Source organism: Rattus rattus, chromosome 8, assembly GCF_011064425.1.
Source record: "Rattus rattus isolate New Zealand chromosome 8, Rrattus_CSIRO_v1, whole genome shotgun sequence".
NCBI classification, from domain to species: Eukaryota; Metazoa; Chordata; class Mammalia; order Rodentia; family Muridae; genus Rattus; species Rattus rattus.
Window position 1 is genome coordinate 108,591,536 of NC_046161.1, and position 12,901 is coordinate 108,604,436.

A 12,901-nucleotide genomic window follows, 5' to 3' on the forward strand; every position below is an offset into this window, starting at 1 on the left:
CATGAGATTATTTCAATCTTCTTGTATCTGTTGAGATCTGTTTTGTGACCAATTATGTGGTCAGTTTTGGTGTAGGTACCATGAGGTGCTGACAAGAAGGTATATTCTTTTGTTTAAGATGAAATGTTCTATAGATATCTGTTAAATCCATTTGGTTCATAACTTTTGTTAGTTTCACTGTGTTTCTGTTTAGTTTCTGTTTCCATGATCTGTCTACTGATGAGAGTGGGGTGTTGAAGTCTCCCACTATTATTGTGTGAGATGCAATGTGTGCTTTTAGCTTTAACAAAGTTTCTTTTATGAATGTGATTGCCCTTGCATTTGTAGCATAGATATTCAGAATTGTGAGTTCATCTTGCTAGATTTTTTTCTTTGATTACTATAAAGTGTCCTTCCTTACCTTTTTTGATAACTTTGGGTTGAATCTCAATTTTATTTGATATTAGAATGACTACTCCAGCTTGTTTCTTCAGACATTTGCTTGGAAAGTTGTTTTAGCTTTTTACTCTGAGGTAGTGTCTGTCTTTGTCTCTGAGGTATGTTTCCTGTATGCAGCAAAATAATGGGTCCTTTTTAAGTATCCAGTCTGTTAGTCTATGTATTTTAATTGAGGAATTGAGTCCATTGATGTTAAGACATACTAAGGAATAGTTATTGCTATTTCCTGTTATTTTTGTTGTTAGATGTGGAATTATGTTTGTGTGTCTCTTCTTTTGGTTTCATTGCAAGGAGATTACTTTCTTGCTTTTTCTAGGGTGTAGTTTCCTTCCTTGTGTTGGAGTTTTCAATCTATTATTCTTTGTAGGGCTGGGTTTGTGAAAAGATATTGTGTAAATTTGGTTTTGTCATGGAATTTCTTGGTTTCTCCATCTATGTTAATTGAGAGTTTTCTGGACATAGTAGTCTGCATTTGCATTTGCGTTCTCTTACTGTCTGTATGACATCTGCCCAGGATTTTCTGGCTTTCATAGTCTCTGGTGAGAAGCCTGGTGTAATTCTGATAGGTCGGCCTTTGTATGTTACTTGGCCTTTTTCCCTTACTGCTTTTAATATTCTGTCTTTGTTTTGTGTGCTTGGTGTTTTTTATATGACAGGAGGAATTTCTTTTCGGGTCCAATCTATTTGGAGTTCTGTAGGCTTCTTGTATGTTTATGGGCATCTCTTTCTTTAGGTTAGGGAAGTTTTCCTCTATAATTTTGTTGAGGATATTTACTGGTCCTTTAAGTTGGGAGCCTTAACTCTCTTCTATATCTATTATCCTTAGGTTTGATCTTCTCATTGTGTCCTGGATTTCCTAGATGTTCTAGGCTAGGAACTTTTTGCATTTTACATTATCTTTGACCGTTGTGTCAATGTTTTCTATGGTATCTTCTGCCCCTGAGATTCTCTCTTCTATCTCCTGTATTCTGTTGGTGATGCTGAGATCTATGACTTCTGATCTCTTTCCTAGGTTTTCAATCTCCACAGTTGTCTCCCTTTGTGCTTTCTTTATTGTTTCTATTGCCATTTTTAAATCCTAAATGTTTTTTTTTATACCTTCACCTGTTTCATTGTGCTTTCCTGTAATTCTTTAAGGGATTTTTGTGTTTCCTCTTTAAGGGCTTCTACTTGTTTACCTGTGTTGTCCTGTATTTCTTTAAGGGAGTTATTTATGTCCTTCTCAAAGTCCTCAATCATCATCATGAGATGTGATTTTAAGTCCAAATCTTGCTTTTCTGGTGTGCTTGGAAATCTGGTATTTGCTTTGGTGAAAGAACTGGGCTCTGATGATGCCAAGTAGTCTTGGTTTCTGTGGCTTAGGTTCCTGTGCTTGCCTCTAGCTATCAGGTTGTCTCTAGTGTTAGTTTGTCTTGCTGTCTCTGACAGTGGCTTGACTCTCCTCTAGTACGGCCTGTGTGTCAGCATCCTGTAGACCTGTTTTCTTTCAGCTGGATCTGGGAACAGAGAGCTGATCCTGGGTATGTGTGACCAGATACCAAAGTTAAATCAGGATCAGATTAAATCATCTAAACCACCCATAACTCCTAAAGCAGTTATTAAAGTCTCCCAACCGAAAAGCAGCCAGGACCAGACGGGTTCAGTGCAGCATTCTATCAGACCTTCATAGAAGACCTCATACCAATACTGTTCAAACTATTCCACAAAATAGAAACAGAAGGAGTGCTACCCAATTCCTTCTATGAAGCCTCAATTGTGCTTATACCTAGACCACACAAAACCTCAACAAAGAAAGAGAACTTCAGACCAATTTCCTTTATGAATATGGACATAAAAATACTCAATAAAAATTTCACAAATGGGATCCAAGAACACATCAAAATGATCATCTATCATGATCAAGTAGGCTTCATCCCAGGGATGCAGGGATGGTTCAGTATACGGAAATCAATCAACTTGATCTAATACATAAACAAACTCAAAGGAAAAAAAACACATGATCATTTCATTAGATGCTGTGAAAGCATTTGACAAAATTCAACACCCCTTCATGATAAATTCCTGGAAAGATCAGGAATTCAAGGCCCATAACTAAATATAGTAAAAACAATATTCAGACCAAACAGTAGCCAACATTAAACTAAATGGAGAGAAACTTGAAGCAATCCCACTAAAATTAGGGAATAGAGAAGGCTGCCCACTATCTCTCTACTTATTAAATATAGTACTTGAAGTCCTAGCCAGAGCAATCAGACAACAAAAGAAGGTCAAAGGGATACAAATTGGAAAGGAATAAGTCAAAATATTATTTTTTGCAGATGATATGATAGTATATTTAAGTGATCCCAAAAGTCCCACCGCAGAAGTACTAAACCTGATAAAAAAAACTTCAGCAAAGTGACTGGGTATAAAATTAACTCAAACAAATCAGTAACCTTCCTCTACTCAAAGGATAAACAGGCTGAGAAAGAAATAGGGGAAATGACACCCTTCACAATAGTCCCAAATAACATAACCTAGGTGTGACTCTAACCAAGCAAGTGAAAGATTTGTATGACAAGAACTTCAAGTCTCTGAAGAAAGAAATTGAAGATCACAGAAGATGGAAAGACCTCCCATGTTCATGGATTGGCAGGATTAATGTAGTAAAAATGGCCATTTTGCCAAAAGCAATCTACAGATTCAATGCAATCACCATCAAAATTCCAACTCAATTCTTCATAGAGTTAAAAAGAGCAATTTGCAAATTCATTTCGAATATCAAAAAACCCAGGATAGCAAAAACTATCCTTTATAGTAAAAGAACTTCTGGGGGAATCACCATCCCTGGCCTCAAGCAGTATTACAGAGCAATAGTGATAAACACCCCATGATATTGGTACGGAGCCAGGCAGGTAGATTAGTGGAATAGAACTGAAGACACAGAAATGAACCCACACACCTATGGTCACTTGATCTTTGACAAAGGAGCCAAAACCATCCAATGGAAAAAAGATAGCATTTTCAGCAAATGGTGCTGGTTCAACTGGAGGTTAGCATGTAGAAGAATGCAAAGTGATCCATTCTTATCACCCTGTACAAAGCTTAAGGCCAAGTGGATCAAGGACTTCCACATCAAACCATATACACTCAAACTAATAGAAGAAAAAGTGGGGAAGCATCTGGAACACATGGGCACTGGGAAAATTTATCTGAACAAAATACCAATGGCTTATGCTCTAAGATCAAGAATCAACAAATGGGATCGCATAAAACTGCAAAGCTTCTGTAGGGCAAAGGACACTGTCATTAGGACAAAACAGCAACAAACATATTGGGAAAAGATCTGTACCAACCCTACATCTGATGGAGGGCTAATATCCAAAATATACAAAGAACTCAAGAAGTTAGACTCCAGAGAGTCAAATAACTCTGTTAAAAATGGGATACAGAGCTAAACAAAGAATTCTCAGTTGAGGAATATCAAATGGCTGAGAACCACCTAAAGAAATGCTCAACATCTTTAGTCATAAGGGAAATGCAAATCAAAACAACCCTGAGATTTCACCTCACACCAGTGAGAATGGCTAAGATCAAAAACTCCGGTTACAACAAATGCTAGCGAGGATGTGGAGAAAGAGGAACACTCCTCCATTGTTGGTGGGATTGCAGACTGGTACAACCACTCTGGAAATCAGTCTGGAGGTTCCTCAGAAAATTGGACAATGCACTATCTGAGGATGCAGCTATACCTCTCTTGGGCATATACCCAAAAGATGCCCCAACACATAACCAAGACATGTGCTCCACTATGTTCATAGCAGCCTTATTTATAATAGCCAGAAGTTGGAAGAACCCAGATGCCCTTCAGCAGAGGAATGGATACAGAAAATGTGGTACATCTACATCATGGAGTACTACTCAGCTATCACAAACAATGGCTTCATGAAATTCATAGGCAAACAGATTGAACTAGAAAATATCATCCTGACTGTGTCAACCCAATAACAGAAAAACATACATGGCATGCACTCACTGATAAGTGCATATTAGCCCAAAAGCTCAAATTACCCAAGATACAATCCACAGACCACATAAAGTTCAAGAAGGATGATGACCAAAATGTGGATGCCTCACTCCTTAAAAGGAACAAAAATATTCATAGGAGAGGTTATGGAGGCAAAGTTTGAAGTAGAGACTTAAGGAACAGCTCTTCAGAGCCTGCCCTGCATGGGTATATATATATATGGATATATGGATATATATATATATATATATATATATATATATCCACCAAAACTAGATAATATTGATTAAGCTAAGAAGTGCATGCTGACAGGACCCTCATATAGCTGTCTCCTGAGCGGCACAGCCAAAGCATGACAAATACAGATGTGAATGCTAGCAGCAAACCGTCAAACTGAGAATGGGGTCCTAGATGAGGAATTAGAGAAAGGACTGAAGGAGCTGAAGGGATTTGCATCCCCATAAGAACAACAATACCAACCAACCAGAGCTCCCAGGGACTAAACTACCACCCAAAGACTACAACATGGACAGACCCATGGCCCTAGCTGCATATGTAGCAGAGGATGGCCTTGTTGGCCACCAATGGAAGGAGAAGCCCTTGGTCCTGCCAAGGCTGGACCCCCCAGTGTAGGGGAATTTTGGGGGATTGGAAGGGGGATGGTTGGGGAAGGGAACACCCTTCTAGAAGAAAGGGAAGGGGGAGGGGATAGGGGGCTTATGTCAGTTTAACCAGGAAAGGGAATAACATTTGAAATGTAAATAAAAATTACCCAATTTAAAAAGAAACAAAAAAGGAAAACAGACAGAGCAAACCAGTAAGGTGCATCCCTCTGTGGCCTCTGCATCACTTCCTGCTAGCACTGCATCCCTCTGTGGCCTCTGCATCACTTCCTGCCTTCAGGTTCCTGCCCTGTTAGAGTTCCTGTCCTGGCTTCTTTCAGTGATGAACAGTGATGGGGAAATGTAAGCCAAGTTAAGACCACTCCGAAGTAGACATGTGTGGACTGCAGGGGATGGTGTGGCGCTTCCGTGCTCTGCAGCACCCGCCTGTTTACAGCCTTGCCCTCCTTGGGCAAAGCTCCTGGCCCCTGCCTGGCTCTTCTGCCAGGAAGTGATGTCCAAAGGCCGAGTACTGAGTGTTAGAACCTGGAAAGACTCAGAAAGGAGCAAGACCTCGGTCCCTCCAGGCGTGACTGCCTGGGAAGAGGTAAGGGGGGAACCTGGGGGCTCTGGGGACGGAAAGGTCTAAATCAGAACCCTGGGTGCTTTCCCGCCATGTTTTCCTCTTCCCCCTTGTTTTTCCTTTTTTTCCCTGTCCCTTTCTTTCATTTGACATCGGTTATGAAAACTTTGCCTTATTCCCTTAGAGAGTTGTAATTGTAAAGTTTGTCTCCCGAGATTTACTGTGGTGTTACGTCAAAATCGGACAGATACGTGTCGTGACGTCACTACCATGGCCAACCTGAATAGCGGTGAACAGCCAGTGAGAGGCGTTTCTCATTCACCAACAGGGATCTGATGGCTCTTAAGATCGGAGCTTCTAGCTGGGGCTGAAATGTAGAGACTGCGGGCTGGTCTCTTTCTCTTACACAGCCTGCCTTTCTCCAGAAGTTCCGTATTCCCAGGCAGGCTCAGCCCTGTGAAAGAGAAACAATTATCTCATTTCCAAGACCACAGCCGTGAAGAAGAGGCGTCTGACAGCTGTTCCAGTTAAATCTAGAACTAGAGTTTGTTTGGGCTGCCTGGGTCTGCAGTGTAGGGTCCTCTGGGTGACAGGCTCACGGTGAGAAAGAAAGGGGGGGCTTGTACCGTAAACACACTAACCTTAAACTAAGAGAAGGGTGGTGTTCCAAAGGGGGAGAAGAGGAAGAATAGACGCTCATGAGAATAACTAACCTGAACTAAGCACTTTTGTTTCCCACTGCCATTTAAGTGAGGGAGGGGGGGGAGCGGCTCGCTGTAGCAGCAGTCAAGTTCTCACTGAGGCGATGATCTGACATTGGTTAGTTAGGCCTTAAAAGACTGTCAAGGCAGCCTGAAGATTTGTTTCCCAAAGGACCACGAAGCATTACTAGTGATATCAATTAAGCACTTTCCAGAGGATAGCTTAATAATTTAAAAAAAATATTTAGTTACTGGGCATGTGGATACACATGTGCCAAGGTGTATCGTTTGTAGCTGTCAGTTCTCTCTGCCCCTCTGTGGCTTCCAGAAAGATGGCCCAGGTCATCAGACAGCAGCAAGTGTCTTTACTCACTGAACAATCTTGCCACCCCTGGAATATAATTTTATATTGTGAGAAAGCATGTATTGACCAGGTTCAATTAAAGAAAGCATTTTAGAGTAACTCTCTCTATTGAGTCCTTAAAATGTATGCCTCCTGCCAACACACAGACAAAGCACATATGTTCTCCTTGACTTGAAATTGGGATTTCTCTAAGAAATGAGGGTCCTCCCTTCTCATGTACGCTGATGAGCTGAGCTGTTTAAAGATGGATTCGTATCTGAAGGAAGGAATCATGTCTGCAATCCCAGCACTTGGTAGGCTGAGGAAAGGGAACCAGGGGTTCAAGGTAACCTTGACTACATAGTGAGTTTGAAGCAGCCTGGGCTACATGAGACCCTGTGAACTACAAAGAGAAAGAAAAGAAGGGACAGGACAAGAAAGGAAGGGAAGGGGAGGGGGAATTAAAGAGGCCGAATGCCTACGTTTCTTTCAGTTCTTAAACACAGCATGAAGAAAAAGAAGAAAAAGAAAAAGAAAGAAAGAAAAATTGAAAGGAAAAAAGAGAGAAACTGTTGTATCATTTCCTCCATCGAATACTGAGAGGCTCACCTGTCAGATATGTGATAGGTGCATTTTTATTCTTTCAAATCTCTAAAGTGGAAAACCAGAGTCATCAGTTTGAGTGGAACATACTCCTTCACTCACACGTTGTCCATGGCCATTCTGTTCTCCAGTGCTAAAAGGCAGACACACTGGCCTGGCCTATACAACTACAGGATCTGGTGCCTGAGCGCTCTATAAAGAACAAAGAAAGCCAATTTTTGCTTCTGGTGACAGTCGGGAACTGGGGATCATCGAATCCAAGTTAAAGAAAAAAAGCTCTACAGTAAACTCTAGAAAATGGCGCTCTCCTGCCTGGGCAGGTGCCCCCGCAAGCTATCAAGGGCATCCGTGTTTTGTGAATGAGTCTGCCCTTGTTTTGGTAAATTCTGGCATGTTCATTTCTGTTATAAAACTTCACAGGGGCCTCTCTGGATCTTCAGATAATTTACAGCCAAACAGCAAAATTCATGGTTCTGTGCGATATTACCATGATATTTGAGAACAGTCTAGCAAGTAGATCAACGTGAGGTCCTCATGAATATTTATGAGCTGCTCAGCTTGGCCTTCAAGGTTTCATACTTCGGGAATGATGTACCTGTGCTAATGCAGAGGAGTGTGTGTGTATGAATGCGTGTGTGTGTGTGTGTGTGCGCATGTGCACACTCCTGTGTCATCTCAAAGTCAGTTTATTTGTTAAGTCTCACGGTTGTCCCCCCTTCCCCTTTATATTCCCTGACTGTAGCTGATCACTGATGCTGCAAGCAAGCTTTGAGCAAATGTGGATCCTTGTGGCAGCTACCACTGAAGACTCCTCCCTGTTTCCTGTCTTTATCTATGTAGTTTTCCTCCCTTTTTTTTGAGCTAATTGTGTGTGTACACATGTGAGTGTGAGTGCATGTGTGTATATGTGAGTATGTGAGTGTATGTTGTGAGTGTGTGAGTGTGTGTGTGAGAGTATGTGAGTGTGTGTTGTGAGTGTGTGAGTATGTGTGTGAGAGAGTATGTGAGTGCGTGTGTCGTGTGTGCCCGTGTATGAGTGTGTGTGTGTAAGCTTGAACATGTGCATAACTGGAACCCACAGGTTGACTGTTGGCGTCTTCTCCAATTGATCTTTTATCTTTACAGACAGGGTCTCTCACTGAACTTGGCACTCAGCCCCACTGGCTAGCCTAGTGGTCAGCAGGCTCCAATGTTGTGCTTGTCTCGTCTCCCTCACTAGCATTACAGATGTACTCCCACCCCAAGTGTTTTTATGTCTGTTCTGAGAATTTAAACTCACACCATCATGCTTAGGTGGGAGACACTTGAGCCATCTGCCTATCCCAGCTACCCCTTTGGAGACAGTGCTTCATCATACAACCAAAGCTAGCCTGGAATACACTATGTACCCAGGTTGACCTGTAACTGGTAGGGTAGCCAAGGCTTGCATAGAATTTGTTTATGCATCCGAGGCTGGCCTTGAACTCACCATCTTCTTCCCAAGTGCAGTATCCTACCAGGCTCCTTACTCTGAAGTCAGGCATATTTCCCCTTCCCTTTCTATGAGCCTGTAGCATGCTGGGTTAACTCCCCTACTGTGTGCAATGACTTCTTTCATTTTCCTTACAATAAACCCATTGAAAGGCTCCCCTCTAGGCGCTGTCCTCAATGACAGTCTTTCAATCTCTCTTGAATCCCTTCTGGCCAGCCTCTGCGGCCTCCTGCCCTGCTCCCTGCTCAAGCTCCTCCCCACCCACAAGCTGCTCTTACCTGCCTCTCCTGAATCTCTACACTAAATCCTTAATTGTTATTTAACTCGGACTGTCAATCAAGTATTTGAACATCTATCAACGCATCCTTTTTAGAATCATTCCTTTACTTGCTTTACATGCCTTTCTGGGCGTCTGCCCAGCTATCTGATCATCTTCCAGCTAATTGGACCATTTCTCTGATGATGGAAGGGGTCGAGGGACCCTATGTCTCTTCAACATCCTCTTGGGTTTTAAAATACCTTCTTTCTGGGTGAATTTATATAGCCCTGTGGTGTTGCTACTCTTGTTACACCAGGTAACTTGAGTTTTAACCATCCCAAACACAGCAATGCCTCTTTTGCCCTTGGCTGGCAGTTCCTTCTCTAAACTGTAGTCTAGACCTCACATGCCAAGCTTCTATGCACTCCATATATCATTCTGTCAGTCCGTCACACCAATAGAATCATACTGATAGGGTCTGATACAGCGGGAGTTGCATGAGGCTAAGATCCACTACTGACACGCTGAGTGCCACAGGAAGCGAAGAATCATGGAGACTCAGTTGCCTGGCCTCTGGGAAATTCCTGGAAGCCACTGGTCTGAAGTAAAAAGAAATACTTCTACCAAGACATACTCTGATAATCTGCATTTCCAGGATTAGAGAAAGAAGCATTACTCTTTGTCTTGTGTCTTTGGTCACCGTCTTTAAGATGCTGCTCGCGATTACTTCCGGAGTCACTTTAAGGATCCTGTTATAAAGTGAGAATCAGAATTAAGAAATGACGCTATCACAAGTCCAGAAGGCAGTGAAGCGGTATGCCCTCTTGACTATACAGCTGGGCATCTGTGGTGAACACGGTGTCTCACATATTTGCTAGAACATTCCATTAGACAATCTTAGTGCACATCTTTAAGGCTAAACAGCAAAGACTTCTCAGATATTGGACATAATTACTGTTTTATTAATCACTTGCTAGGTTAACACTAGTCACTCATGGATAGATACTTATATGTGGGGGATTAACTGACAGTGTATTCTAAATGGTTCATAATATGACCCTTCCTGTCCCACAGAAGACTGGGCATCTACCACATGGAAACTGGATGTTAGTGACAGATCTTGGGCTAGGTCCGAAGGAAGTTGGGTCTGTACTTTCTCCTCTTGGTCCAGTCATGCATACAGCATCATGGGAAATGCTTATGAAGAGTCTGGCAGGGGATTAAGACGTAGGCCAGGGTGTGACTCCAGCAGGAGGCTGGAGCTACTAGAACTATTGCTCCAGATCACTCTCAGGTCTTTGTGACTCCTGGGCTGATGAAAGACAAGCGGAGAAGGCATGGCTTCTGAGAGTTGATGACAGGGAGGAGGGAGGTTGTACATTTCAGAAAGAGGGGCTGGCAGCTTCGATTAATCTACCTGCTTTTCATACAGTGTTGGAAACTCAGTTGGCCAGGATCACAAGATAAAATCTTGATTGGTCACTCTTGTAAGGAAGTCTAATGGTACAATTAGGTTCTCGCCAATGAATGTGAAGTATCAACTTCTGGATGGTTCTTTCCTTTTATGGGTGGTGGGATATGTTCATAATTTGCATAAATCACTTCTATTTCCAGTCTCTTGCACCTTTCTCATTCCTGTGCAGCACATAATGGTTCTTCTTGACTGTTACTGGATGTGGTCTAGGGCTGTCTGGAGATGATATGTGGGCATGACTACTAAGAAGGCAAGTTGACTCATCATAAATGTGGGTGGGGTAGCATTGTTCCATGGGCTGGGAGAAGGCAATCTCAGTACCACCATTCATCGTTCTCCTCTCTGTCTGTGGATGCTCTGTGACCAGCCACCCAATGTTCCTGCCACCATGCCTTCCTATCACGAAGGACTGTGTGCATCTCAACCATGAACCAAAATAAACTCTTCTGTCCTTAAGTCACATTTGCCATGCATTTTGTCACAGCAATGAGATTGGTAATTAAGAGTGACATGGCATAGGCTAGACTCTGAGAGCTGTGAAGTCTTGGCTGAATGGCTTGACCTCTCTTCACTTTCAGGAAAATGGGGTTCTAGTCACGTTTCACTCGCGTATGTTGCAAGACCTGAGGAGTGATCCACCTTTGCATGCATCCAGAAGACCCAGCCTGAGTGCTCACTTAGCATTGTGAACATTCCTGACAGTACTCAACTGAGGAGTGGCCCAAAGCCATTCTGCGACCCAGCCTCCTCTATATCAAACAAAAGCTCCTTCTGTGTCCTGAAAATTTCATTCTAAGTGGTCCTAGTGACAGTCCCTGCTTGAGGGAGGGCAGGCTGTACTGTGGGCACTTTCTGGTAAGTACAGCTGGGCCTCAGTAGGCTCTCCTGACCATGGTTTGGAAAGGTGGTTAGGTTACTCCACAGAAGAGTCAGGAGAGGCATTCTCTTCATGCTGTGGGTGGTGGTGGGAGTGGAGAGGATGGTGAGAAGAGGAGACAGAATGGAAAATCAAGTAGAGGAGACCGTCTGGGCAGCAGCTATTACCCACCCTCCTTCCAGTGGTGTGGAATGCCATGCTAACATTTCTAAGCCTAGCAAAGGAGCCAACATTCTTGAGTACATGATGAAAGGGGCTGAGTTTTCTATCCTTCTTTTATTTTAAAGTGATATGTATAAAGTCCATACAAAATTCTGATGAGAAAATAAAAGAAAGGTTGTAGGAGGTAAAGGATCAAGGTGTTTGCTGTGGGATGTGACTCTTAGAAATGTAAGAAGCTGCACCCAGAGAGCCTCGCCAACACGACTGTCCGTACATGAGCTCAACAAGGACAACAGTAGTCGTGCCGATATGGGCAGGGAAGTGTCCGAGAGGCCTCAATTCTAGACAAAGTGCTGTAGGCAACCAAGGCAGGCTGGAGTCTTCCCTGGGTAGAGCACACCAAATGGTTATCCAGTACCAAATGGTCAGCCTTGACAACATACATGGAAGTAACATTATACAGACTGAGTGGGTTATTTTAGGAGTGTATGTATGTGTTTGTGTTTGTGTTTGTGTGTTTGTGTGTGTGTGTCTATAAGTGTTTGTGTGTGTGTGTGTGTGTGTGTGAGATAATTAATGAAAAATGAGGATATGATTTTAAAAAGAACAAGGAGGGGCGTATAGGAGGGCTTGGAGAAAGGAAGAGGAAGGGAGAAATGTAATTTTATTATAATCTCAAAAAATAAAGGGTATACACATATTCCTGAGTGTGTACTTGTATGTATGTGGCTGTGTTTGTGTGGGCGTGAGTGTGAATGTGGAGGCCAGAGGTTAACAGCAAGGTCTTAATCCCTTCTTTAATTGTTCCATTCTTTATTGATCGATTGATTGATTTTTGAATTGGGGTCTCTCACTGGGTATGTGTCACAGTGTATAGTTTTCTATCCTGGTGCTCTGGTTCTGAGCTCAGGTTCTCTGCCTATGAAGCAAGCACTTTACTGAAATCTGTCTTTTTGTCACAATTTTTTTGTTAAAATACCTGTGGTGGTGTTGCATTTTAAAATTACAGGAGCATATCATTCCGTGGGGAAGGGAGAGTCATGGCAAACATGTAAAGGGTGTGCACATGGTGTGAACAGCAGCCCCTGGGGAATACTGACACATGGTGTGAACAGCAGCCCTTGGGGAATGCTGACACATGGTGTGAACAGCAGCCCCTGGGGAATGCTGACACATGGTGTGAACAGCAGCCCCTGAGGGATACTGACACATGGTGTGAACAGCAGCCCTTGGGGAATGCTGACACATGGTGTGAACAGCAGCCCCTGGGGAATGCTGACACATGGTGTGAACAGCAGCCCTTGGGGAATGCTGACACATGGTGTGAAGAGCAGCCCTTGGGGAATGCTGATACATGGTGTGAACAGCAGCACTTGGGGATA